Source organism: Oncorhynchus mykiss, chromosome 22 (genome assembly GCF_057628025.1).
Source record: "Oncorhynchus mykiss isolate SJ-2025 chromosome 22, ASM5762802v1, whole genome shotgun sequence".
Lineage (NCBI taxonomy): Eukaryota > Metazoa > Chordata > Actinopteri > Salmoniformes > Salmonidae > Oncorhynchus > Oncorhynchus mykiss.
The window spans coordinates 47,241,917-47,267,226 of NC_143043.1; the positions used below are offsets into that span (position 1 = coordinate 47,241,917).

General features: G+C 41.1%; 1 long non-coding RNA gene across 1 annotated transcript in view; it reads right to left on the reverse strand.

Annotated features, from left to right (window-relative positions):
• Positions 1-1,498: 1,498 nt before the first annotated feature.
• Positions 1,499-25,310, reverse strand: part of LOC149972873 (uncharacterized) — a 100,605-nt gene continuing 76,793 nt past the window's right edge. The window contains exon 3 of the long non-coding RNA XR_016490676.1: positions 1,499-1,782. This is a non-coding gene — a long non-coding RNA (uncharacterized LOC149972873). The remainder of the gene's footprint in view (positions 1,783-25,310) is intronic.

Sequence of the window (25,310 nt, forward strand, 5' to 3'; positions counted from 1 at the left end):
CAGAGCGTGACCTTGGGGATAGACGAAACATTTCCCTGCAATCAAATGCTTGCCTCTCTTGCTAGCTTCTGATTACATGTCTGAACACTCAGCTCTAGGTATTCTGCTTGTTGTCAGAAGCAGAACAGCAGAAGTACCTAGCCAAGTGCCAACTGTCATCTGAATGCTTATGATGTGTTGTGGTAAACAATTCAAACGATTTAGAATGATTGTCTCATATGATCATTGAATCATATTTGTGGAAATCTGACTTGAAGAACTGATTAAACTCTAATTGTGTTGAAATGATTTTGTTGAAATAGTTTTCTTTTCAGAAAATGTGAATAATTTAAGTTTTACAGTGAACAGTGGTGTCTACACACTGAATATGTTTTCTATGGCAGCCATCATTTTTATTAATCAAATGACCATAAACAATTGGTTTGAAAGTTACTGTTCCAAAATGTATAATCCATAATAGTTAGCATGCCACCCAAATCCAGAGTGTGAAGCTAGCTGACTGTTAAATGAGAATGGCTGGAGTGTACTTAAGGAGTACTGGGAGGTCGAGCCGGCATGCTTGGATGCAATTATGACAGCACATTAATAATTAGCCTGCCTCAGTAAAGTGGAGCACATTTCTCACCGACTGATGTACTTTACACAGTGGTCAAGTGTTCTGAGGAGATCGGCTATGAATTGGTGTAATTGTGTAAGTCTTTTGCACTATTATGAGGGCCTAACTGTAAAAGCCTTGGCCTTTCTCCCGAGGTCTTCCTCCTCAACAGTCATGTCCTCATAAATCACACAGCTATTTCTTTCAATTGGTCTATCTTGCCATCTTAATCCCTTCCAAATGTCCATACTGACCCTGGAGTGAACTGTGTTTCCTGCCTCCTTGTATCCAGTGACAAAATGTGAATGCCTAGCAAGGTCCAACTGGACAATGCCATGTGCCATTAGACTAGTGTCAGTGACTGCTGTAAGCAACACTGCTAGGAGCTTGGTAGGGGTCAGCTGGAGAGATTAGATGTCTCCTTCAATAAGTAGACGCTTGCAATATCCGTCACTTTGTGCCAGATCAATTTCACTAGACTTTAAGACAAAGTCACACCTTTTCTGCCAATGGAAGACACCTCCACCCACTACTACTTTCTCCCGAGTGGCGCAGTGGTCTAAGGCACTGCATCTCAGTGCAAGAGGTGTCACTACAGTCCCTAGTTCAAATCCAGGCTGTATCACATCTGGCCAGTGATTGTGAGTCCCATAGGGCGGTGCACAATTGGCCCAGCATCGTCCGGGTTTGGCCAGGGTAGACTGTCATTGTAGTTAATAAATAAAGGTTCAATGAAGTAAGCCAGTTTAAGGGCCCAGTGTGATCCAAAATTAAGCTTTGAAATGTCTTTTACAATTTGAATCTCTCCTGAATTATAATATGTTTTGCTTCAGTTTTCTTTCTCTCTGTTATGGTCCTATGAACCAAATAAGCCAGTCATTAATGAAGTCTAGTAGGGCAACATTTGTGCTTCTCAGTAGAATTAGTTTTATTCCTGCTGAGCATCAATTAGACACTAATTAGTAAGTCCAAATGCTTAAGGGTTACAGTCTGATTCAATATGTCTTTGAAATAGTGTCCGAAATTAAAATAACACCTGGAAACTTTCAAATAGCTACCGGTAATACTTCAAATAGTCCAACTGTGGCAATTTAATTGAACCATGTTAAACTCAGAGTGGTTGGTTGAAAATGAAAACCTGCACACACAGCGGGTCCCCTGTTGAGAAACCTGGAGTCCATGCTGCCCTGTGAAGGAGAAAGCAATTGTTATTGAGAGAACCATTTTATGACAGCTACAATTTCCAGGTTGGATGAAGTCAAGGTCAGCAGGAAAGTAGAGGACAAGGAGCAGTATGGTCTGCTAGGCTAAATGTTATTGATCAGAACACTAGGCCATTAGTGTTCTAAGATCTGGTGTGGGGAAGCCAACCCATGCTTCATCTGACCAGGTGACATTCAATGAAACCTCCAGATGATGACATATGAGGGGCCAAGGAAACAGTGACCTTTAGACGTTACCCCATATCCCCAATGAGGTTTGTCAAATGTTATTTTGTTCTCCCAAAGACAACCTTTATCATACTTGGCCAAGTCTTTTGTTGAGATGTGTATGAGTATCTCAAGTCTTTTGCATAAACAATGCCTTGATATCAATGGACGATTTGTGTTAAATGTTTTGTTGCCCACATACAGTATAATCATCACTATAATCATTATCATGATCATAATTGAGATAAAAAAGTATGCACATAATCATTATGCACATATGCGTGAGTGAAAACCACATGTGACGATTACAGGTGAGACGTGAAATAAATTGTATCTACCATGTAGCGCATTTTCTCTCTAGCAAATTCTTTAGGAGGACGGTAAATTGGTTTCACAAACCTTGGATTACAAACCCCCTATTATGGATGCTGTCTATGAGTGATTTATACATGCTGAGATGAAAGGGTAGCCTGGGAACTGAGGCGATGAGGCGAATGAGATGTGATAATGAAATTAAATGAAGCGTGAATATTGGCTGTGGCTGTTATCACTTAAGAACATGGGAAAAAGGGGAAGTAGAGTCCTACTGGAAGGACCTGAGTGATCTTTGCTGTTCAGCCCTGTTCCCTACCACCTTAATGTACCTGCTTGCATCTGGGAGTTTATCAGTTAAATATGCATTTTATCCCTCTTCCTTAGGGGTCAAAGGGAAAAGTGGAAATGAGTGAAGGGAAATGTGAAGTTCAAAGATTCTTTAGCTGCCTCTCTGTCTGTTTGAAAAACTTTCAGAGTTAAATAATCCTACTCAACTTCTAGGAGCTGTATTGCATCTTGTGATTTTAATTATAACAGTATTTTTCTTTCAAAGAAGGGACTTTTTTGGGTTGAAAATTAAGCAAAACGTTTTTTGAGTTTCCCATAAAGTTACTTTGATAGTCAAAACTTGACTTGAAAACACATCAAGAGGACGCAGGCGATGTGAGCACATATACCACTATTAATTATGTACTTTTGTCACACTAAAATACAGAAAACCTCTGATAAGACAATCACAGTTACCATCCATGAGGGCATGGAACTGGATTGTGCACGGCCTCTTTCCCTAACAATGCTTGATGAACATTTGAAATCATTTGAAATACTGCCAACATAGTTTCCAGCTAAAGGACTGTTACACTGCGTGATGCTTTGTCCTCTCGCTACACTTGCGGACCCAGATCCACGTGAATGAAATAGACACACGCGGTGGATTCATAAGGGATTTAATAATGGTCATTCTGATCGCAGACCAGGGTAAATTAAAAAAAGGTTGAGCCATAGCATAAAGGCATGCCTTGGTCAGTCCTGAAGGACCAATGATTATTACACCCTCGCAGATTTAATGAGGAGTCGATTTCTATTCTGCCCTTGATCAGACTGTTACAAGTCCACTAGCTCTTCGAAGGTTGCTTCTCTGGCCAGCCATACAGCCAGTGTGTGAGGGAGAGGTGCCTGAGGGAATGGCTACCGGACTACCAAGACATCATTTCTGACTTCCCTTACCCTCAGGAAAGACAAGTCAGGGGCATGCTGGGAAAGTTCTGCACTTGCCATAATAAGCTAATAAGATACACACCAACTTTTACCTAATCATTACAATAAGGTCAACTTTAGTGTAATTATTCGTAACAGTATACCTTTTGGCTGTGGTTAACTTAGGTTGGTGTTAATTATTTCACTTAATTTTACCATAAAAATCATGCCTTGATTGGACACTGTATGAAACATGAGATTTCACACAGGATTCCACACTTTGTTACATAGCAGCTTTCTTTTCATATCTGTGATGATGTTTTTTTTTTAAACAAGTTCATTATTAATATTCCTCTGTGTGATGTGAGCCTATAAAGTTCTGGTATTTGATCTTATCTACCCATTAATCGCTTCGTCTGTCTCTTTAACTGTGAGAAAAATTGAATAAAAAACAACGTAACTTTTTCATTTTAAGAGTTTATGCCTTATTGATGAATAAAGTTGAGGGTTGCCATGTTTGTGATTTATTGGGGTAAGTTTCCTGAGCAAAATATCTGAAAGGAAATTATGCAAAATACCCAAGATCAATCCCAAATTCAACAACAACGATCAAACAATCTCCTTTATTAATGCAATCTCCTTTGAGCTGTATAAATTGGTATTTGCTTCAATTACTTTCATTAAGCGACTAAACACTAAACCTTTAAGAAGGCTCTTAAAGAGGTAGTTCGCCATACAATGGTTTCAAGTCAAACTGAGTCCATATTCTCTGCTACCTGTTGTCTGTCTCCTACTATACATGTTAGGCCTCAATCAGAAATGAATAGGACTGATTGGCACCATCTACATGAAGTTGATTGTGTGATCTACCCAGTATTCATTTATGGTCTCACCTTGAATATGATAGCTTGTGTTTTGTACTATCTCTACCTTAATTTGGGGCGATATGTAGGCTACTGGTTAGAGTGTTGGACTATTAACCAAAAGGTTGCATGATCAAATCCCAGAGCTGCCAAGTAAAAGACTGCTGTTCTGCCCCTGAACAAGGCAGTTAACCCACTGTCCTAGGCTGTCATTGAAAATCAGAATTGGTTCTTGCCTAGTTAAAGACAAATAACAATTTCCAGTCTTACCTACCCAGATATTGTTAAAACACTGCTTCTATAATATATTCTAAAGGCAAGCATGTCTGTGTAAATCCTTTAAAACCTTGAATTTCAGCATTATCAGACTCTTGATTTATGGTGTCACATCCCCATTTAAATAATAGTTGTTACGAACACTGTGCCACTAACATAATGCATGGTAACTAACCACAAGCATCAGCAATTTACTCATGTTTTTGTCTCCTCTTTTGTCTCCTCGGGTAATCACTGAAGCTAACAAATTCACTCAATACATCTACTGGCAAATGGTAACTCAGCACAACACATTTTAAGAGAACGGAAGAGAATGATGGTATCCATTGAATTTCGGCCTATATGATTCATAAAGAGTGTTTCCTAAGGCCAAGTCTAACACTGCTACCAGGTTACAGTTTGAAACTTGAATGTCTGGAGTAGAAGCCAAAAAAGAGGTCACTGCAGTAACCACAATCCAGGAAAATATGATACATTTCACCTTAGCAAAGCAAGCGATGGATAAGAGCTGTTCTCTCAACATCATTTGTTCAGCTTTGTCTGGATACATTTTTTTTTATGTGAGACACAATCCCCTGGTTCTTGGACAAGATCATTTTGATCGTTGAACTCTCGAATGTCATGGTCTCTGACGGATTACTCTAACACAACCAACTGGGCACAGACGTCAATTCAACATCTATTCCACGTTGGTTCAACATAATTTAATTGAAATGACGTGATTATTTGTTGTTGATTCAACCAGTGTGTGCCCAGTGGGAAGCTCTTTCATTTTACCAGATACACCGCCCGCCATGCCATTTTAACCTGTATGAAAGCTAGTTGGCAGTGCGCGCTAATAACGTTTCAATGGATGATGTCACTCACTCTGAGACCTTGATGTAGTTGTTTCCCTTGTTCTGCGGGTGCTGCGGCTTTTATGGAGCGAAAGGTAACGATGCTTCGTGGTTGACTTTTGTCAATGTGTTCAGAGGGGCTCTGGTTCAAGCCCAGGTTGGGGCGAGGAGAGGGACAGAAGTAACACCGTTGCACTATTAAATTCAAGAGTTGCTGTCAAAACATGATTTATTGCAGCAACACACTGAGAGAGGAAGCCGGTTGGAATTGGAGGAGGCTGGTGGGAGGAGCTATTGGAGGATGGGCTCATTGGAATGGCTGGAATGGAATATATGACTCCATTCCATTGAATCTATTCCAGCCATTTCAATGAGCCCATCCTCATATAGCTCCTTCCATATGGTCCTAGTATGGCTATTGTGTTTCAGATGTGCTCACACTGTAGCATGGGTATAAATATCAGTTACTTGTCAATAATAAAACCTGCCACACATGGAAAAAAACTAGCTCCCAGATGGCTTAACACAATGTCAATCAGTCAGAAATATAATTTCTGGTATTTATTGGCCTCTTTTTTTACACTCAATTGATTGAGCAAGGCCAAAGCAACATTACATGTTCAATATCTAAGCATAACTCAATTTGAGCCATGAATGCCCTTGTTGCAGAAAAGAGGGCAATTAATCTTGTTGTTTGTGCACACAAACCATTTGACAGGTCCTTATTTGGCTAGGTTTTCATTATAACCCTGCATCCAGAAAGTAAAGGATTGCAATTGATTCATTGTGCAATTATCTACCCATCCTCATGTTGCAATGACTATGTAATGTGATAAAAGCCTGTTAAATGTGCAGTATAGTTCTCAGCTCGCTGGTATGCATTTCCTTGTGTGTTAATTCAATCTTAAGTGCCTTTTTCAAATAATAGAACTATTGGTTTAGTAGAGCAAGCAGAAAAGTGGATGTGAAGCTTCAGGTCCACCACACACTAAGACATGTGCACCGCTCCATTACCTATTGTCATTTCCATAACTGGATAGTCTTGTGTAGGTTGTATATCTTTTGTTGGCGTTTCCAACAACTCTAAAATGTGTGCCATTTTCAAATCCTACTCAAATTTCTAACGACATTAGAATGGAGTGTTGTTAACATGTGCAAACTGATACAGCCAGCATCAATCATTTTGACAGAGATTATCTATGAACTATTTTGAATATTGATTCAGCACTGGCTTGAGGGGTATCCCACGAAGCAGGTTTGAGGAGTTAACAAGGTAATTTTGGGCAAGTCAATTGGTTCAACTCGGAATAACTGGTCATACGAAAGTGGCTCACCTTTTAGCCAGGTACATTTCCTTGGCAACTAATCCTTCAGAACTAACCTACTCTGTGACAGGCTAACTCACGGCTACCTCCACTTACCCTGAATTAAATGACTGAGCCATGAGTTGAGGATAGAGGTCCACCGATTATAATTTTTCAACACTGATACCGATACCGATTATTGCTGCTGCCTACCACCGCTCTGTCAGACTGCTCTATCAAATATCAAATCTTATACTTAATTATAATATAATAACACACAGAAATACAAGCCTTTGGTCATTAATATTGGCAAAACCAGAAACTATCATTTCGAAAACAAAACGTTTATTCTTTCAGTGAAATACGGAACCGTTCCGTATTTTATTGAACGTTTGGCAACCTTAAATCTAAATACTGCTGTTACATTGCACAACCTTCAATGTTATGTCATAATTATGTAAAATTCTGGCAAAGTAGTTCGCAAAGAGCCAGGCCGCCCAACTGTTGCATATACCCTGACTCTGCATGCAATTAACGCAAGAGAAGTGACACAATTTCCATAGTTAATATTGCAGAGTCGCCCTGCAGCCCAGAGCCTCCAGTCGCCCTTCAGCCCAGAGCCTCCAGAGTCGCCCTCCAGCCCGGAGCCTCCAGAGGCGCCCTCCAGCCCGGAGCTTCCAGAGGCGCCCTCCAGCCCGGAGCTTCCAGAGGCTAGAGGCGCCACCTAAGTGGGCCAAGCCAGAGGTGGAGTGGGGTCTACGTCCCGCACCAAAGCTGCCACCGCAGATAGATGCCCACCCAGACCCTCCCCTATAGGTTTTTTGCAGCCGGAGTCCGCACCATTGGGGGGTGGGGTACTGTCACGCCCTGACCTTGGAGATCCTTTTAATGTCTCTATTTTGGTTTGGTCAGGGTGTGAGTTGGGTAGGCATTCTATGTTTTGTGTTCTATGTTTTCTATTTCTTTGTTTGGCTGGGTATGGTTCTCAATCAGGGACAGCTGTCTATCGTTTTCTCTGATCGGGAACCATACTTCGGTACCTGTGTTTGTGAGAAGTTGACTTTGTTTAAAGCACTTTGCTTTTGAGCTTCACGATTGGTGTTCGTAGTGTTTATTGTTTTGTTTGGCGTAATTTTTGATAATTAAAATAAAATTTACGCTCAGCACGCTGCACCTTGGTCCTCTCATTCCAACAGCCGTGACACATACATAAGGTATTTGGCCTTGAATAACAGATTCAGGGATGTTTGCTCTGAAATGTCTGTCCAATATCTTATTATTATTACATACAAAAAAAAGAAACATCCCTTTTTCAGGACCATTTTTTTTCAAAGATAATTAGTAAAATCCAAATAACTTCACAGATCTTCATTGTAAAGGACTTAAAAACACTGTTTCCATGCTTGTTCAATGAACCATAAACAATTAATGAACACGCACCTGTGGAATGGCTGTTAAGACATGAACAGCTTACAGACGGAAGGCAATTAAGGTCACAGTTATGAAAACTTGGGACACTAAAGAGGCCTTTCTACTGACTCTGAAAAACACCAAAAGTAAGATGACCAGGGTCCCTGCTCATCTGCGCGAATGTGCCTTAGGCATGCTGCAAGGAGGCATGAGGACTGCAGATGTGGTCAGGACAATAAATTGCAATGTCTGTACTGTGAGATGGCTAAAACAGCGCTACAGGGAGACAGGACGGACAGCTGATCATACTCGCAGTGACAGACCACCTTTAACAATACTTGCACAGGATCGGTACATTCAAACATCACACCTGTGGGACAAGTACAGGGTGGCAACAACTGCCCGAGTTACACCAGCAACGCACAATCCCTCCATCAATGGACTGAGGGCTTGTAGGCTTGTTGTAAGGCAAGTCCTCACCAGACATCACCGGCAACAACGTCGCCTATGGAAAATGTCCGGGAACTTGCAGGTGCCTTGGTGGAAGAGTGGGGTAACATCTCACTGCAAGAACTGGCAAATCTGGTGCAGTCCATGAGGAGGAGATGCACAACAGTACTTAATGCAGCTGGTGGCCACACCAGATACTAACTGTTGCTTTTGATTTTGACTCTCCCTTTGTTCAGGGACACATTATTCCATTTCTGTTAGTTACATGTCTGTAGAACTTGTTCAGTTTATGTTTCAGTTGTTGAATCTTGGTATGTTCATACAAATATTTACACATGTTAAGTTTGCTGAAAATAAACAGTTGACAGTGAGAGGACGATTCTTTTTTTGATGAGTTTATTTAATGTTTTATTTTTGTCAGTGAACATTCTCCATATATACTTGCATTCATTTTTAATCTGGTACCAGGGGACCTTCAGATGACTCTTGTGAGACCTGTGTTATCGTCCTAAAGCAAAACAACTGTGAGAGTCTCACCTTTCCACAGAGGGGTAATATTAGTGCATAGCCCAAACTTTGTGGACACTACAGATAGAAGTTGGCAGATCAGCTGTACCTACTTCAGACAGATTCCCAAGACGCTTGTAGGCCAAACCGTACAGATGCTACAGAGGATTTTGTGAGAAGACCAATTTTCGGGATGTCTCATGGTCTGACAAAAGCCTGCTCTCAGTATGTCACCTTTCATGCGGCAGTGCGACATAGGTGGATGCTTTGACGCATCCAATGCAAAAAAACTGAGCTGTAGCTTAAACGGACAGATTTTGATGGGGATTTTTTTATTATGCTAATTGGATTGGGAGGATAGGTTTGTGTATTAGGCGAACATCTCGCAACCCAAAAGTCATCATGGACAACTTTTGCATTTTTTCAACTTTTCAACTACTTACTACTTTTCAGTTATTTTGCATCTACTCTGCATGTTAGCGAGCCCTTCCCCTTCCCCTAACCCTTTTAGTTAACCCTTCCCCTTCCCCTAACCTAATTCCTAAACTTAACTCTAAACTTAACCCTAACCCCTAGCCCAAAGCCCTAGCCTAGCTAATGTTAGCCACCTTGCTAGAATTTGTAACATATCATACATTTAGGAAATTCGTAACATATTGTACGTTTTTGAAAATTCATAAAATATAACAGAAATGGTAAATTAGAACACATCATATACGAAATGGGTGATGGACATCCACAAATGAATACATACCATATAACATAGAATCCTAAATGGAGTGTTTCAGATTTACGTACAGAATAATACAAAATGCTCTGAGACCAGGTTAGCACAGTATTTGATGGGCAGTTATCACTTTTACTGAGCATGCCCATCAACTTATCAACTGATTGTCATCATTCACTAATGATTGAGGAAAATTCATGTTGGAATTGAACTTGGGGACGATTTAGAAAATCTATAAATATATAAGCAGTGAGTGAAAAACAAAGACAAACAAGAGATTAAGATTAGAAAGCCAATGCACATCAATGTATAGTTTTTTTGTTTGACAAAACCATATCAAACCAGGCTCCAGACAGAGAGGGGCTGCTTGACATTTGCTCCCCCCACAACGTTCAATCACGAGTTAGCCTGTGATTTCTTAGTTCCCCCCTGCCTGGCTCCTTACCTGGCCTCTCAAGACATGATGGATGAAAACAATCACCCTGGATCATCAATCAGGCCTGCTACTGCCCTAGGACAAAAAACATTATTACCAAAGGGTGATGCCAGGTGAAAGATTGATGTCTGTTGTTTTTTTTGTTTTTTTTTACAATCCACCACAACTTTCCCAAACCTTTGTGCAGCAAACCCAAGTCTTCACAATGGAACACAATGTGTACTTATAGAGAATGCTGCCAAAAAGCACATTAAATGCTTTCACGTTGCTCTTAATACCTACAGTTAGAATTAGCATATTTTAACCTTGTCTCTCTTGTGACATCAGCTGTATTTCCTGTTCCTTTTACATGCTTTACATTTATTCTGTTTTAAATATTTTTGGATATGGATATTGTCCCTCTTCCCTAAATTATTACATGTTCATTTGTATAGCAGACGCTGTTATCCAGAGCGACTTACAGGAGCAATTAGGGTTCAGTGCCTTGCTCAAGGGCACATCGACAGATTTCTATGCGCCTCTGAAAACAGATTCCCACAATGAAATTGGGCTCTTTCAAAGGTCATCAGTTGCTATGTTACTGGGGACGTTTTGTTCCACTGTCACTGGTCTGAAGGCTAATTCTGTACATCACAGACAGCTGTAGGATACTCAAAGTTCTGTCAAGATTGGACTACGATAAACCAGCCAATGGATGGGGGTGTCAGTCAACTAGGAAAAAGTCCCAGGATGCAGCTGTGCTCTGGACTGCTCAAGAGTAAAACCAATCTCTAGAATCAGGTCCAATAGCCACACTGCACAAAACACTAGCTACTTTACAACCAAGTCTCAGGGCCCTGGGAGATTGCCCACTTTTTCTTTGATTTAGGAATGTGTCAGTGCAGTGATGGAAATGCAATGTGTGCCCACTCTTGTTGCTCACCTGAAGATGTTTAAGTCCATATTTAATGTGGTAACAAACATTTGCAGATAACTTCATGTTGTTATTCATCTACATTTTGAGAGGATGCTGACTCATGAAAAAAGCCAGAGGGAGTCACTCAGTGAAAATATATCAATAATTAAACATTTCACTTACAAAAGCACCTTACTACCCCCATCAGGTGTGTAGATACCACACAAAAAAAGCAGCCATATCTGCAACTTTACAGGGCCTGTTAATCCCTGTGATAAGTTATAACAATCCTTGAATCAATTACAATTTCCTGATTCACAAATAAAGAATATAACGTATTACTTTCAAACGTATTACGATATTGTAGTTAGCCAGCTGTTAAGATCTACAATATACTTGTAAAATATGGTATTAGAGTAAATCTCATGATTTATGGATGTGATTCTCATTTTATTTGAAAAATAAATGAATAAAGTTGATTTAATGATGGAAAGTTATGCTTCTGTCTTAAAACATTAAACTTTACAGATTGAACTTTGAAGATGAAGTAAACTCACTGGGAAAAAAAAAGTCATGCTTCACTGCTATGAGCTTCTGATCCAGATTTCATATTGAGGCTGCCTCCTGGGCATGAGCCAGGCTCTGCGCTCAAAGCCCACGGTGAAGTTGGCTCAAAGGAAAAGTTGCGTAGCCTCGGCTAGAATAAGCACGTGGAGTAATGAGTAGGATTCTGTGTTGTCACATGCAAAAGTGATTGATTTTTTTATTTTCCTTCCCACTGAGAACTAGTTAGAAAATTAAAACATACAGTATATTCCATGTAGAAGAGATGTTATGTTTCTGAATGATGCACCATGCTGCTTTGTTGACAACATGACCGAGTGGCACAGATTACTGTTCCATTTGAGAAGGGCGCTCCTCCCTCCCCGTGTTTGCCCATTCACACCACAGGCCATAAACCGGTGCTCCACGGCTCCAGTTAATAAACCCTCTCTCATTATTGCCAAGAAGCTGTCACTGTGAAACACTATCTCTTGAAAAATTGATTTTATATAGCGGCTTGCGAAAGTATTCAACCCCCTTGGCATTTTTCTTATTTTGCCTTACAACCTGGAATTAAAATAGATTTTTTTTGGGGGGGGGTTGTATCATTTGATTTACACAACATGCCTACCACTTTGAAGATGCAAAAATATTTTTCATTGTGAAACAGACAAGAAATAAGAGTAAAAAACAGAACTTGAGCATGCATTACCATTCACCCCCCCAAAGTCAATAATTTGAAGAGCCACCTTTTGCAGCAATTACAGCTGCAAGTCTCTTGGGGTATTTCTCTATAAGCTTGGCACATCTAGCCACTGGGATTTTGGCCCATTCTTCAAGGCAAAACGGCTCCAGCTCCTTTAAGTTGGACAGGTTCCACTGGTGTAAAGCAACCTTTAAGTCATACCACAGATTCTCAATTGGATTGAGGTCTGGGCTTTGACTAGGCCATTCCAAGACATTTAAATGTTTCCCCTTAACCTCTCTACTGTAGGGGGCAGCATTCGGAATTTTGGATGAAAAGCATGCCCAAATTAAACGGCCTGCTACTCGGGCCCAGAATATATGATATGCATATAACTGGTAGATTTGGATAGAAAACACTCTAAAGTTTCCAAAACTGTTGCAATAGTGTCTGTGAGTATAACATAACTGATTAGGCAGGTCGAAAACCTGAGAAAAATCCATTCAGGAAGTATTTTTGTTTTTGTAGTTTTCTATTCAATGCCATTACAGTATCCATTGACTTAGGACTCAATTTGCAGTTCCTATGCCTTCCACTAGATGTCAACAGTCTTTAGAAATTGTTTCAGGCTTGTATTATTATAAATGAGAAAGTAAGACCAGTCTGAATGAGTGGACCCTACCGTGTCGCAGAGCTTTTTTATGCGCAATCCCGAGAGAGTGCATTTCTTGTTTACCTTTTATATTGATGACATTATTGTCCAGTTGAAATATTATAGGTCATTTGGGCTAAAAAAAAACAACCTGAGGCTTGAATATGAACATCGTTTGACATGTTTCTATGAACTTTACGGATACAATTTAGATTTTTTTTGTCTGCCTGTTTTGACTGAGTTTGAGCCTGTGGATTATTGAAGAAAATATGCTAACAAAACGGAGGTTTTTGGATATAAAGAGAATTTATCAAACAAAAGGAACATTTATTGAGTAAATTAATGTCTTCTGAGTACCACCTTATGAAGATCATCAAATATAAGGGATTAATTTTATCTCTATTTCTGAGTTTTGTAATGCTTCGGCTTGGCTGGTTACTGTTTGTAATAATTTGTCAACTGGGCAATGTTCTCGGCTAGGTATGTTCTGGGCTAGGTGTGCTTTCGCCGAAAAGCATTTTATAAGTCTGACACCGTGGTTCGATTAACAAGAAGTTCATCTTTAAACCTATGTAAAAAAAAAAAAAAAATCTGAATTTTTATAATGAGCATTTCTGTATTTGAATTTGGCGCTCTGCAAACTCACCAGATGTTGGCCAGATGGGACGCTAGCGTCCCACATACCCTAGAGAGCTTAAATAATTTGAGTTTTGCTTCAGCAGTATGCTTAAATTCATTTCCTGCTGAAAGGTGAACCTCTGTCCCAGTCTCAAATCTCTCGAAGACTGAAACAGGTTTCCCTCAAGAATTTCCCTGTATTTCGCGCCATCCATCCTTCCTTCAATTCTGACCAGTTTTCCAGTGCCTGCCAATGAAAAACACCCCCATAGCATGATGCTGCCACCACCATCCTTCACTGTGGGGATGGTGATCTCGGGGTTATGATAGGTGTTGGGTTTGCACCAGACATAACGTTTTCCTTGATGGCCAAAAAGCTCAATTTCTGTCTCATCTGACCAGAGTACCTTCTTCCAAATGTTTGGGGAGTCTCTCACATGCCTTTTGGCGAACACAAAACGTGTTTGCTTAATTTTTCTTTAGGTATGGATTTTTTCTGGCCACTCTTTCATGAAGCCCAGATCTGTGGAGTGTACGGCTTAAAGTGGTCCTATGGACAGATACTCCAATCTCCGCTGTTAAGCTTTGCAGCTCTTTCAGGGTTATCTTTGGTATCTTTGTTGCCTCTCTGATTAATGCCCTCCTTGCCTGGTCCGTGAGTTTTGGTGGCCGGCCTTCTCTTGGCAGGTTTGTTGTGGTGCCATGTTACTTCCATTTAAAAAAATCATGGATTTAATGGTGGTCTGTGGGATGTTCAAGGTTTCTGATATTTTTTAAATAATATAATCCATATTACTTCTCCACAACTTTGTCCCTGACCTGTTTGGAGAGCTCCTTGGTCTTCATGGTGCCACTTGCTTGGTGGTGCCCCTTACTTAGTGGTGTTGCAGACTCTGGGGCCTTTCAGAACAGGTGTATGACGTCGGTAGCCATTTAGTGCTTTGAAAGGCTGGTAATGGCTCACATCAACACTATTATCCCAGAAACCCTAGACCCACTAGTTTGCATACTGCCCAAACAGATCCACAGATGACACAATCTCTATTGCACTCCACACTGCCCTTTCCCACTTGGACAAAAGGAGCACCTATGTGAGAATGTTATTCATTGACTACAGCTCAGCGTTCAACACCATAGTACCCTCAAAGCTCATCACTAAGCTAAGGATCCTGGGACTAAACACCTCCCTCTGTAACTGGATCCTGGACATCCTGACAGGCCGCCCCCAGTTGTTGAGGGTGGGTAGCAACACATCTGCCATGCTGATCCTCAACACTGGAGCCCCCCCAGGGGTGTGTGCTCAGTCCCCTCCTGTACTCCCTGTTCACCCACGACTGCATGGCCAGGCACGACTCCAACACCATCATTAAGTTTGAAGATGACACAACAGTAGTAGGCCTGATCACAGACAACGACGAGACAGCCTATAGGGAGGAGGTCAGAGACCTGGTCGGGTGGTGCCAGAATAACAACCTGTCCCTCAATGTAACCAAGACTAAGCAGATGATTGTGGACTACAGGAAGAGTAGGACTGAGCATGTCCCCATTCTCATCAACGAGGCTGTAGTGGAGCAGCTTGAGCGTTTCAAGTTCCTTGGTGTCCACATCACCAACAAACTAGAATTGTCCAAACACACCAAGACAGTCGTGAAGAGGGCACGACAAAGCATATTCCCCCTCAGGAAACTAAAAAGATTTGGCATGGGTCCTCAGATCCTCAAAAGGTTCTACAGCTGCAACATGGAGATCACCCTGACTGGTTGCATCACTGCCTGGTACGGCAATTGCTCGGCCTCCGACTGCAAGGCACTACAGAGGGAAGTGCACACGGCCCAGTATATGACTGGGGCTAAGCTGCCTGCCATCCAGGACCCCGACACCAGGCAGTGTCAGAGAAAGGCCCCACCCCAGTCATAGACTGTTCTCTCTACTACCACATGGCAAGCGGTACCGGAGTATCAAGTCTAGGACATAAAGGCTTGTCAAAGTTTTTACCCCCAAGCCGTAAGACTCCTGAACAGGTAATCAAATGGCTTCCAGGACTATTTGCATTGTGTGCCCCCCCCAACCCCTCTTTTACGCTGCTGCTACTCTCTGTTTATCACATATGCATAGTCACTTTAACTATATCTACATGTACATGCTACCTCAATCAGCCTGACTAACCGGTGCCTGTATGTAATCTCACTACTGTTATAGCCTCGCTACTGTATATAGCCTCGCTACTGTTATTTTTCACTGTCTTTTTACTGTTGTTTTTATTTCTTTACTTACCTATAGTTTACCTAATACCTTTTTTGCACTATTGCACTATTGGTTAGAGCTTGTAAGTAAGCATTTCACTGTACGGTCTACACCTGTTGTAAACTTTGATTTGATTTGACTTCTGCAGGTAATTGGTTGCACCCGATCGTATTTAGGGGCTTCATAGCAAAGGGGGTGAATACATATGCAAGCATCACTTTCCATTTATTTTTATTTTATTTTTCTAATTTTTGTCATTTTCGGGGTAATTTTTTAAAATTCACTTCACCAATTTGGATTATTTTGTGTATGTCCAAAACCGCCAAGGGGGTGAATACTTTTGCAAGGCACTGTATCAATGAGACTAACCTGTATTAATAAAGGTGCCTATGAGGCAGTATTTGTTTAATGTTGTAGACATGGGCGTGGTTGGAAGCATGTCCATCCCACAGGTGCCATCTTGAATTCGGCGATATCGTAAAAATTAATGAAAACAAAAAGTAGCTTTTTTGGTCTTAATTTAAGGTTAGGGTCAGACATAAATTTAGCAGTATGGTAAAGGTTAGGATTAATGTTAGGTTTAAATCACATTTTAAGAAGAGAAATTGTGGAAATAGGTGGGCTTTATGACCTTGTGGCTGTGGTAACCCTAGCATTTGTTTCTCTTTTCTCCAGTATCTCACCCTCCTTTAGTGGAGAGTAGACATAGAATTTAAAAAATAAAATACTTTGTAGATTACATTTTTGGCCATTAGCTCTGACAGGACCATCCATTTACTCATTATTGAATCATTATTGTGTTGCTTTGTTGTTCATGATTTTGCTGTCAATACACCCACCAAGTTATTTCCGACAAGTTTGTGTGGTTTATGCAAGTGTGTTACAGTTCCATTTGAATGGTCAACCACATCATAGTGTTGTGTAGAACCCTCAGAATGGTCAACCACATAACACAGTGTCTGTGCATTGTCTAGTCCTGGCTGTTTGTCTTGTTTACTGACTGGGTGAAGGACATGTTTCTCATTAAGTACAGAGAGCTCCTTTAATTAGCCGTGGAGCAGGCGGGAGTCCTGCAATCTCTGTATTGACTGGGCCGTGTTCATTAACATGATGTCCCGATGGGAATAATTGGAATAGGAGTAAATTAGAACATTAGCAACAATGTTGATCTGATCTCCGTCAAACAAACTTCACAGAGGGGAAGGTTCCAAGGTAAATTGTAGTGCTGTGTTTGAATGGGAATGATTTTAGCACCTGCTTCAGTTAAGGCTTCCTGAATTTTCTCTAACCAAATTACAGTCTTACGTAGAGACAAACATACTCTCCAAATGGGTTGTCCACTTTCCATTTTCATAGGATATCCTCTTGAAACGAATGATATTTCAGAAATAATAACTTCACAGAATGCTATAACTGCCATCAAATATCATCAGAAAATTGTCAAATGCAACTTGCTAAGATGAAAAGAGGAGTGAAAACTAATGTAAGGAGTGACGGTGAAACTGACTGAAATATAACCAATGTATAGAATGACAGTGACTGAAATATAGCTAATGTATAGAATGACAGTGACTGAAATATAACCAATGTATAGAATGACAGTGACTGAAATATAACCAATGTATAGAATGACAGTGACTGAAATATAACCAATGTATAGAATGACAGTGACTGAAATATAACTAATGTATAGAATGACAGTGACTGAAATATAACTAATGTATAGAATGACAGTGACTGAAATATAACGAATGTATAGAATGACAGTGACTGAAATATAACTAATGTATAGAATGACAGTGACTGAAATATAACTAATGTATAGAGTGACAGTGACTGAAATATAACCAATGTATAGAATGACAGTGACTGAAATATAACTAATGTATAGAATGACAGTGACTGAAATATAACTAATGTATAGAATGACAGTGACTGAAATATAACCAATGTATAGAATGACAGTGACTGAAATATAACTAATGTATAGAATGACAGTGACTGAAATATAACTAATGTATAGAATGACAGTGACTGAAATATAACTAATGTATAGAATGACAGTGACTGAAATATAACTAATGTATAGAATGACAGTGACTGAAATATAACTAATGTAAGGAGTGACTGTAACTGACTGAGATATAACTAATGTAAGGTGTGACTGTGCAAATGACTTAAATAAAACTTATGTAAGGAGTGACTGTGTTGACTGAAAAATAACACATTTAAGAAGCAACTGTGTAACTGAAATATATTTCCAACTGTGAAAGTGGGGCATAAGTTGTGCCAGGCCCACAGCTTTAGAAACGCAGCTCTGATGAAAATTCTAGATCAATTGGTTTGTTTTTGGAAATTTGCTGGCTATGTTAACACCACCGAATAATGCAAGACGTTCCTGAGTGCATTCTATCGCACAGTATACTTTGATTTGATTCAACTCACAAAGTCCACTAGCTATTTCACTGAGGAACCACAGTGTTATGTATAACATTAATCCAATAGAGTTGAACTGGAGCAGAACTGTTGTTATCCCTTCACTATGGCTGACAGTAGCATTCATAGCAGCTCTCCAGGGCAGTCAAATTGTATGTTTCCTTAGGTTTTTACTCTTCTGCAGGACCCATGTCAATTTAGTTCCTCTTTACTAAGGACATGGACATGCTGATTTGGGGTGGGGGAAGGGCCGTCGGGTAGAGGTAGAAAATGGCATAATCTGTCCCCTGGGCCACTATTACAAACAGGGGCTCATCACAGTTGGAGAAGTCATTGGGGTACTCTTTCACCCTCTGTCCTCGCTTCTGCTCCATTTCCTGGCTTGTTTTCTGCACTCCCAGCGGCATAGTGGAATGGCCGGAAAGACTGCTTTTATCCTCCTCTGATGCCACATGAGGGGTGAGATGAAACACCTGGCATTAGGCTTGTTGAGAAGAGGTGCCAAGACCACCACCAAATCCCCAATGTCTGTGGTTCCAGCAAGGGATTTGAACAAATAGCGGGGTATGAATGCTTTTAACAAAGCCACCTCTTACTGGACAGACTCAGCATCTTGGCAACTTGAAGGAGGAAATGATAGATCCCCCACATGGTAGTAGAAACCTCACAGTGCACAGTGGCTGTGCACTCAGCTGAGTGGATGCTAGTCGAATCTATGTACTGCCTCCGGATTCCCCTCATGGCTATGAGTGGTATGATACTGTTGAGGGGATAAAGTGAGAGCCGACTGGTTGTGACAGGGCATGATGTACCAGAGTGAGCTGTAAAAGCCCCAAATGGCTCTTTTGACTCAAAGGTCAGGTTGTGATCATGGGCTAGCTCATCGAGGATAGAAGGCAGTCTGAGAAACTTGAGATGCTTGCTGTTGAGGCTTGGCCGAGAGAGCTGGTCTCTGCAGTGAGACGAGGGAGCATCAGGTGATTCATGTGGATGGATGGATGAACAGATCTGCCCATGGGGAGAACCAAACCGGATGACGAGTGAGAGAGGAGGAGGAGAGCAGGAGACATGTCAAAACATTTGACACACTACATCCATTAAAGAGCAAAAGGGTGGGATTCACTTTTGAACAAACTAGTAAGATCAACCGTCTAGTCAAAGAAAGAGGAATGGGGAGAAAAGATAGAGAGAAACCTTCTATGTTGCTCCAGACGGATTGTAAATTGTCATCTTATCTTCTGTTGTCTTCTTCTAATGCCCATGGATCATGATAGACCCAGACACCATATAATTAGCATAGACATAGCATCACGTCAGTGGTACTGAGAAGATATCCCAAGGACATCAGACATGAGACCTCAATGCAGTCCTAGACACCTGCATATCCAACGTAACCAGACACACTCCTTACACTGCAGCAAAATCAATTAACGAGGTCATCTATAATTTAAGAGTATTGATTTGCAGCAGCAGCTTAGCTAATTGCCAGAAGACTCATCTTGCATTGTGTGTGAAAAGCATGTCATATCATATAATGGCTCCGGAGGGCATGGCGGACGTTTACCGGGCTCCTGATCAATTGTGTATTTTGTGTATTTTTCGGCTCTGATCTTAACTTTTTTTTGTAGGTAAAGTTTCAGCCATCGTTTCCTATAACCAAAAATGGCTTCTGGACATCAGAATGGCTATCACTAACCTCCATTTGAAGACGTGTACTTTGATGAGTCAGTGGCGGAAGACGTATTGATTGAGGACCATGCCAAATCACTGACACACGAAGGAGGAGACAGCACTTTAGATGTCGGCACATGGGAGAGTGGATACATTTCCTCTAGCCTCCGTTCTATTGTGCAATCAGTGCCTGAAAAAAGTATTATAATAATCTAGAACACCTTGACTCCACACACATAGAAACACACACAAAGCTCTCCTTGCCCTCCATTTGTCAAATCTGACCATAAATCTATCCTCATGATACCTGCTTACAAGCAAAAACAAAAACAGGAAGTACTAGTGACACACTCAATACAGAAGTGGTCCAATGAAGAGGATGCTAAGCTACAGGAATGTTTCACTAGCTCAGACTGGAATTTGTTCCATCATCTGATGGCATTGAGGAGATTACCACATCAGTCACCGGCTTTATTAATAAGTGCATTGATGACGTCGTCCCCACAGTGACAGTACGTACATATCCCAACCAGAAGCCATGGATAAAATGCAACATCAACACTGAGCTAAAGGCTAGAGCTGCCACTTTCAATGAGCGGGTCACTAATACAGGACAAGAACGTATCCTTCTACATGTGACAGGGCTTGCAAATTATCACGAATTACAAAGGGAAACCCAGCCACTAAGTGTCCAGTGAAGCCAGCCTACCAGATGAGCTAAATACATTATATGCCTGCTTCGAGACTAGAAACACTGAACTATGCTTGAGTGTTTCAGCTGTTCTGGACGACCGTGTGATCACGCTCTCCGTAGCTGATGTGAGACCTTTAAACAGGTTAACATTCCCAAGGCTGCAGGGCCAGACAAATTGCCAGTATGTGTACTCAGAGCGTGTGCTGAGCAGCTGGCAAGAGTCTATTGTACTCCCTGTTCACCCACGACTGCATGGCCGTGCACGAATCCAACAACGATGAGACAGCCTACAGTGAAGAGGTCAGAGACCTGACAGCCACAGTACCAACACTACAACATCTCCCTCAATGTCAGCAAGACAAAGGAGAGGATAGTGGACTACAAGAAACAGAGGGCCGAGCACTCCCCCATCCACATTGACGGAACTGTTGTGGGACAGGTCTCAAGCCTCAAGTTCCTCTGTGTCCACATCACTAAGGAACTATCATGGTCCACACACATCAACACAGTCGTGAAGAGCCCCCTCAATAGGCTGAAAAGATTGGCATAGGCCCTCACATCCTAAAAAAGTTCTACAGCTACAACACTGAGAGCATCTTGCCTGGCTGCATCATCGCCTGGTACGGCAACTGTTTGGCATTCAAACACAAGGCGCTACATAGGTTTGTATGTACAGCCCAGTACATCACTGGGGCAGAGCTCCCTGCCATCCAGGCGTTCAATATCAGGAGGTGTCAGAGGAGGGGCCTAACATTTTTCAAAGATTCCAGCCCCCCAGGTTATAGACTGCGCCCTCCTCTACTGCACAGCATGAGGTACCGATGCACCAAGTCAGGAACCAACAGGACCCTGAACAGCTTCTAAGCTGTTTAGCTATGAGACTGAGACTGAGACTGCTTAACACTTTGTTAAAAAATTGAACCAATAGCTACACGGAATATCTGCATTGACCATTTATACACTAACCTCTGACTCATCACATATGCTGTTGTTACTGTGTATTATCTATCCCATTGCCTAGTCACTTTATCCCCACCTACAGTTGAAGTAGAAGTTTAAATACACCTTAACAAAATACATTTAAACTCGGGATTTCACAAATCCTGACATTTAACCCTAGTAAAAATATCCTGTCCTAGGTCAGTTAGGATCACCACATTATTTTAAGAATGTGAAATGTCAAAATAATACTAGAGATAATTATTTATTTAAGATTTTATTTCTTTCATCACATTCCCAGTGGGTCACAAGTTCACATAGACTCAATTAGTATTTGGTAGCATTGCCTATAAATTGTTGAACTTGGGTCAAACGTTTCGGGAAGCCTTCCACAAGCTTCCCACAATAAGTTGGGTGAATTTTGGCCCATTCCTCCTGACAGAGCTGGTGTAACTGAGTCAGGTTTGCAGGCCTCCTTGCTCACACATTCATTTTCAGTTCTGCCCACAGATTTTCTATGGGATTGAGGTCACTCCAATACCATCACTCCAATGTGATGGCCACTCCAATACCTTGACTTTGTTGTCCTTAAGACATTTTGCCACAACTTTGGAAGTATGCTTGGGGTCATTGTCCATTTGGAAGACCCATTTGTGACCAAACTTTAACTTCCTGACTGATGTCTTGAGACGTTTCTTCAATATATCCACTTAATTTTCCTCCCTCGTGATGTCATTTATTTTGTAAAGTGCACCAGTCCCTCCTGCAGCAAAGCGCCCCCTCAACATGATGCTGCCACCCCCCGTGCTTCATGGTTGGATGGTGTTCTTCGGCTTGCTAGCCTCCACCTTTTTCCTCCAAACATAACGATGGTCATTATGGCCAAACAGTTCTATTTTTGTTACATCAGACCAGAGGACTTTTCTCCAAAAAGTATGATCTTTGTCCCCATGTGCAGTTGCAAACCGTAGTCTGGCTTTTTTATGGCGGTTTTGGAGCAGTGGCTTCTTCCTTGCTGAGTGGCCTTTCAGGCTATGTCAATATAGGACTCGTTTTACTGTGGATATAGATACTTTTGTAACGGTTTCCTCCAGCATCTTCACAAGGTCCTTTGCTGTTGTTCTGTGATTGATTTGCACTTTCTGCACCAAGGTACGTTCATCTCTAAGAGACAGAACGCGTCTCTTTCCTGAGCGGTATGACAGCTGCGTGACACAAGGCACTGTTTGAGGGTAGGCCTTGACATACATCCACAGGTACACCTCCAATTAACTCAAATTATGTCAATTAGCCTATAAGAAGTTTCTTAAGCCATGACATTTTTCTGGAATTTTCCAAGCTGTTTAAAGGCACAGTCAACTTAGTGTATGTGATATTCTGACCCACTGGAATTGTAATACAGTGAATTAAGTGAAATAATCTGTCTGTAAACAATTGTTGGAAAAATGACTTGTCATGCACAAACTAGATGTCCTAACCGACTTGCCAAAACTATAGTTTGTTAACAAGACATTTGTGGAGTGGTTGAAAAATGAGTTAATGACTCAGACCTAAGTGTATATACAGTGCCTTGCGAAAGTATTCGGCCCCCTTGAACTTTGCGACCTTTTGCCACATTTCAGGCTTCAAACATAAAGATATAAAACTGTATTTTTTTGTGAAGAATCAACAACAAGTGGGACACAATCATGAAGTGGAACGACATTTATTGGATATTTCAAACTTTTTTAACAAATCAAAAACTGAAAAATTGGGCGTGCAAAATTATTCAGCCCCCTTAAGTTAATACTTTGTAGCGCCACCCTTTGCTGCGATTACAGCTGTAAGTCGCTTGGGGTATGTCTCTATCAGTTTTGCACATCGAGAGACTGAAATGTTTTCCCATTCCTCCTTGCAAAAGAGCTCGAGCTCAGTGAGGTTGGATGGAGAGCATTTGTGAACAGCAGTTTTCAGTTCTTTCCACAGATTCTCGATTGGATTCAGGTCTGGACTTTGACTTGGCCATTCTAACACCTGAATATGTTTATTTTTGAACCATTCCATTGTAGATTTTGCTTTATGTTTTGGATCATTGTCTTGTTGGAAGACAAATCTCCGTCCCAGTCTCAGGTCTTTTGCAGACTCCATCAGGTTTTCTTCCAGAATGGTCCTGTATTTGGCTCCATCCATCTTCCCATCAATTTTAACCATCTTCCCTGTCCCTGCTGAAGAAAAGCAGGCCCAAACCATGATGCTGCCACCACCATGTTTGACAGTGGGGATGGTGTGTTCAGCTGTGTTGCTTTTACGCCAAACATAACGTTTTGCATTGTTGCCAAAAAGTTCAATTTTGGTTTCATCTGACCAGAGCACCTTCTTCCACATGTTTGGTGTGTCTCCCAGGTGGCTTGTGGCAAACTTTAAACAACACTTTTTATGGATATCTTTAAGAAATGGCTTTCTTCTTGCCACTCTTCCATAAAGGCCAGATATGTCCAATATACGACTGATTGTTGTCCTATGGACAGAGTCTCCCACCTCAGCTGTAGATCTCTGCAGTTCATCCAGAGTGATCATGGGCCTCTTGGCTGCATCTCTGATCAGTCTTCTCCTTGTATGAGCTGAAAGTTTAGAGGGACGGCCAGGTCTTGGTAGATTTGCAGTGGTCTGATACTCCTTCCATTTCAATATTATCGCTTGCACAGTGCTCCTTGGGATGTTTAAAGCTTGGGAAATCTTTTTGTATCCAAATCCAGCTTTAAACTTCTTCACAACAGTATCTCGGACCTGCCTGGTGTGTTCCTTGTTCTTCATGATGCTCTCTGCGCTTTTAACGGACCTCTGAGACTATCACAGTGCAGGTGCATTTATACGGAGACTTGATTACACACAGGTGGATTGTATTTATCATCATTAGTCATTTAGGTCAACATTGGATCATTCAGAGATCCTCACTGAACTTCTGGAGAGAGTTTGCTGCACTGAAAGTAAAGGGGCTGAATAATTTTGCACGCCCAATTTTTCAGTTTTTGATTTGTTAAAAAAGTTTGAAATATCCAATAAATGTCGTTCCACTTCTTGATTGTGTCCCACTTGTTGTTGATTCTTCACAAAAAAATACAGTTTTATATCATTATGTTTGAAGCCTGAAATGTGGCAAAAGGTCGCAAAGTTCAAGGGGGCCGAATACTTTCGCAAGGCACTGTAAACTTCCGACTTCAACTGTACACATCTACCTAAATTCCCTTGTACCTCTGCACATCGACTCGGTACTCGTACCCTGTCTACGTTATGTAGCCAAGTTAGCGTTACTGATTGTGTATTTATTCCTTGTGATATTATTTTTCAAAAAATGTTTCTTCTCTTAATAAAATTTTCCTCTCTTTATTGTAATAATTTATTGTAATTTATTGTAATTTGGACCAAATGGAAGCATTTCACGGTTATTCTACACATGTTGTTAACGAAGCATGTGACAAATACAATGCAAATTGTGGCTCCTTGTCTTTTTCCCATTGAGGATAGAGTATGATATCTGAAGGTTTCTGTAAACGTGTTCTTTGAGACAATTCTCTTTGACCTTCTGTTCAATTGTGTCAGTATAAATG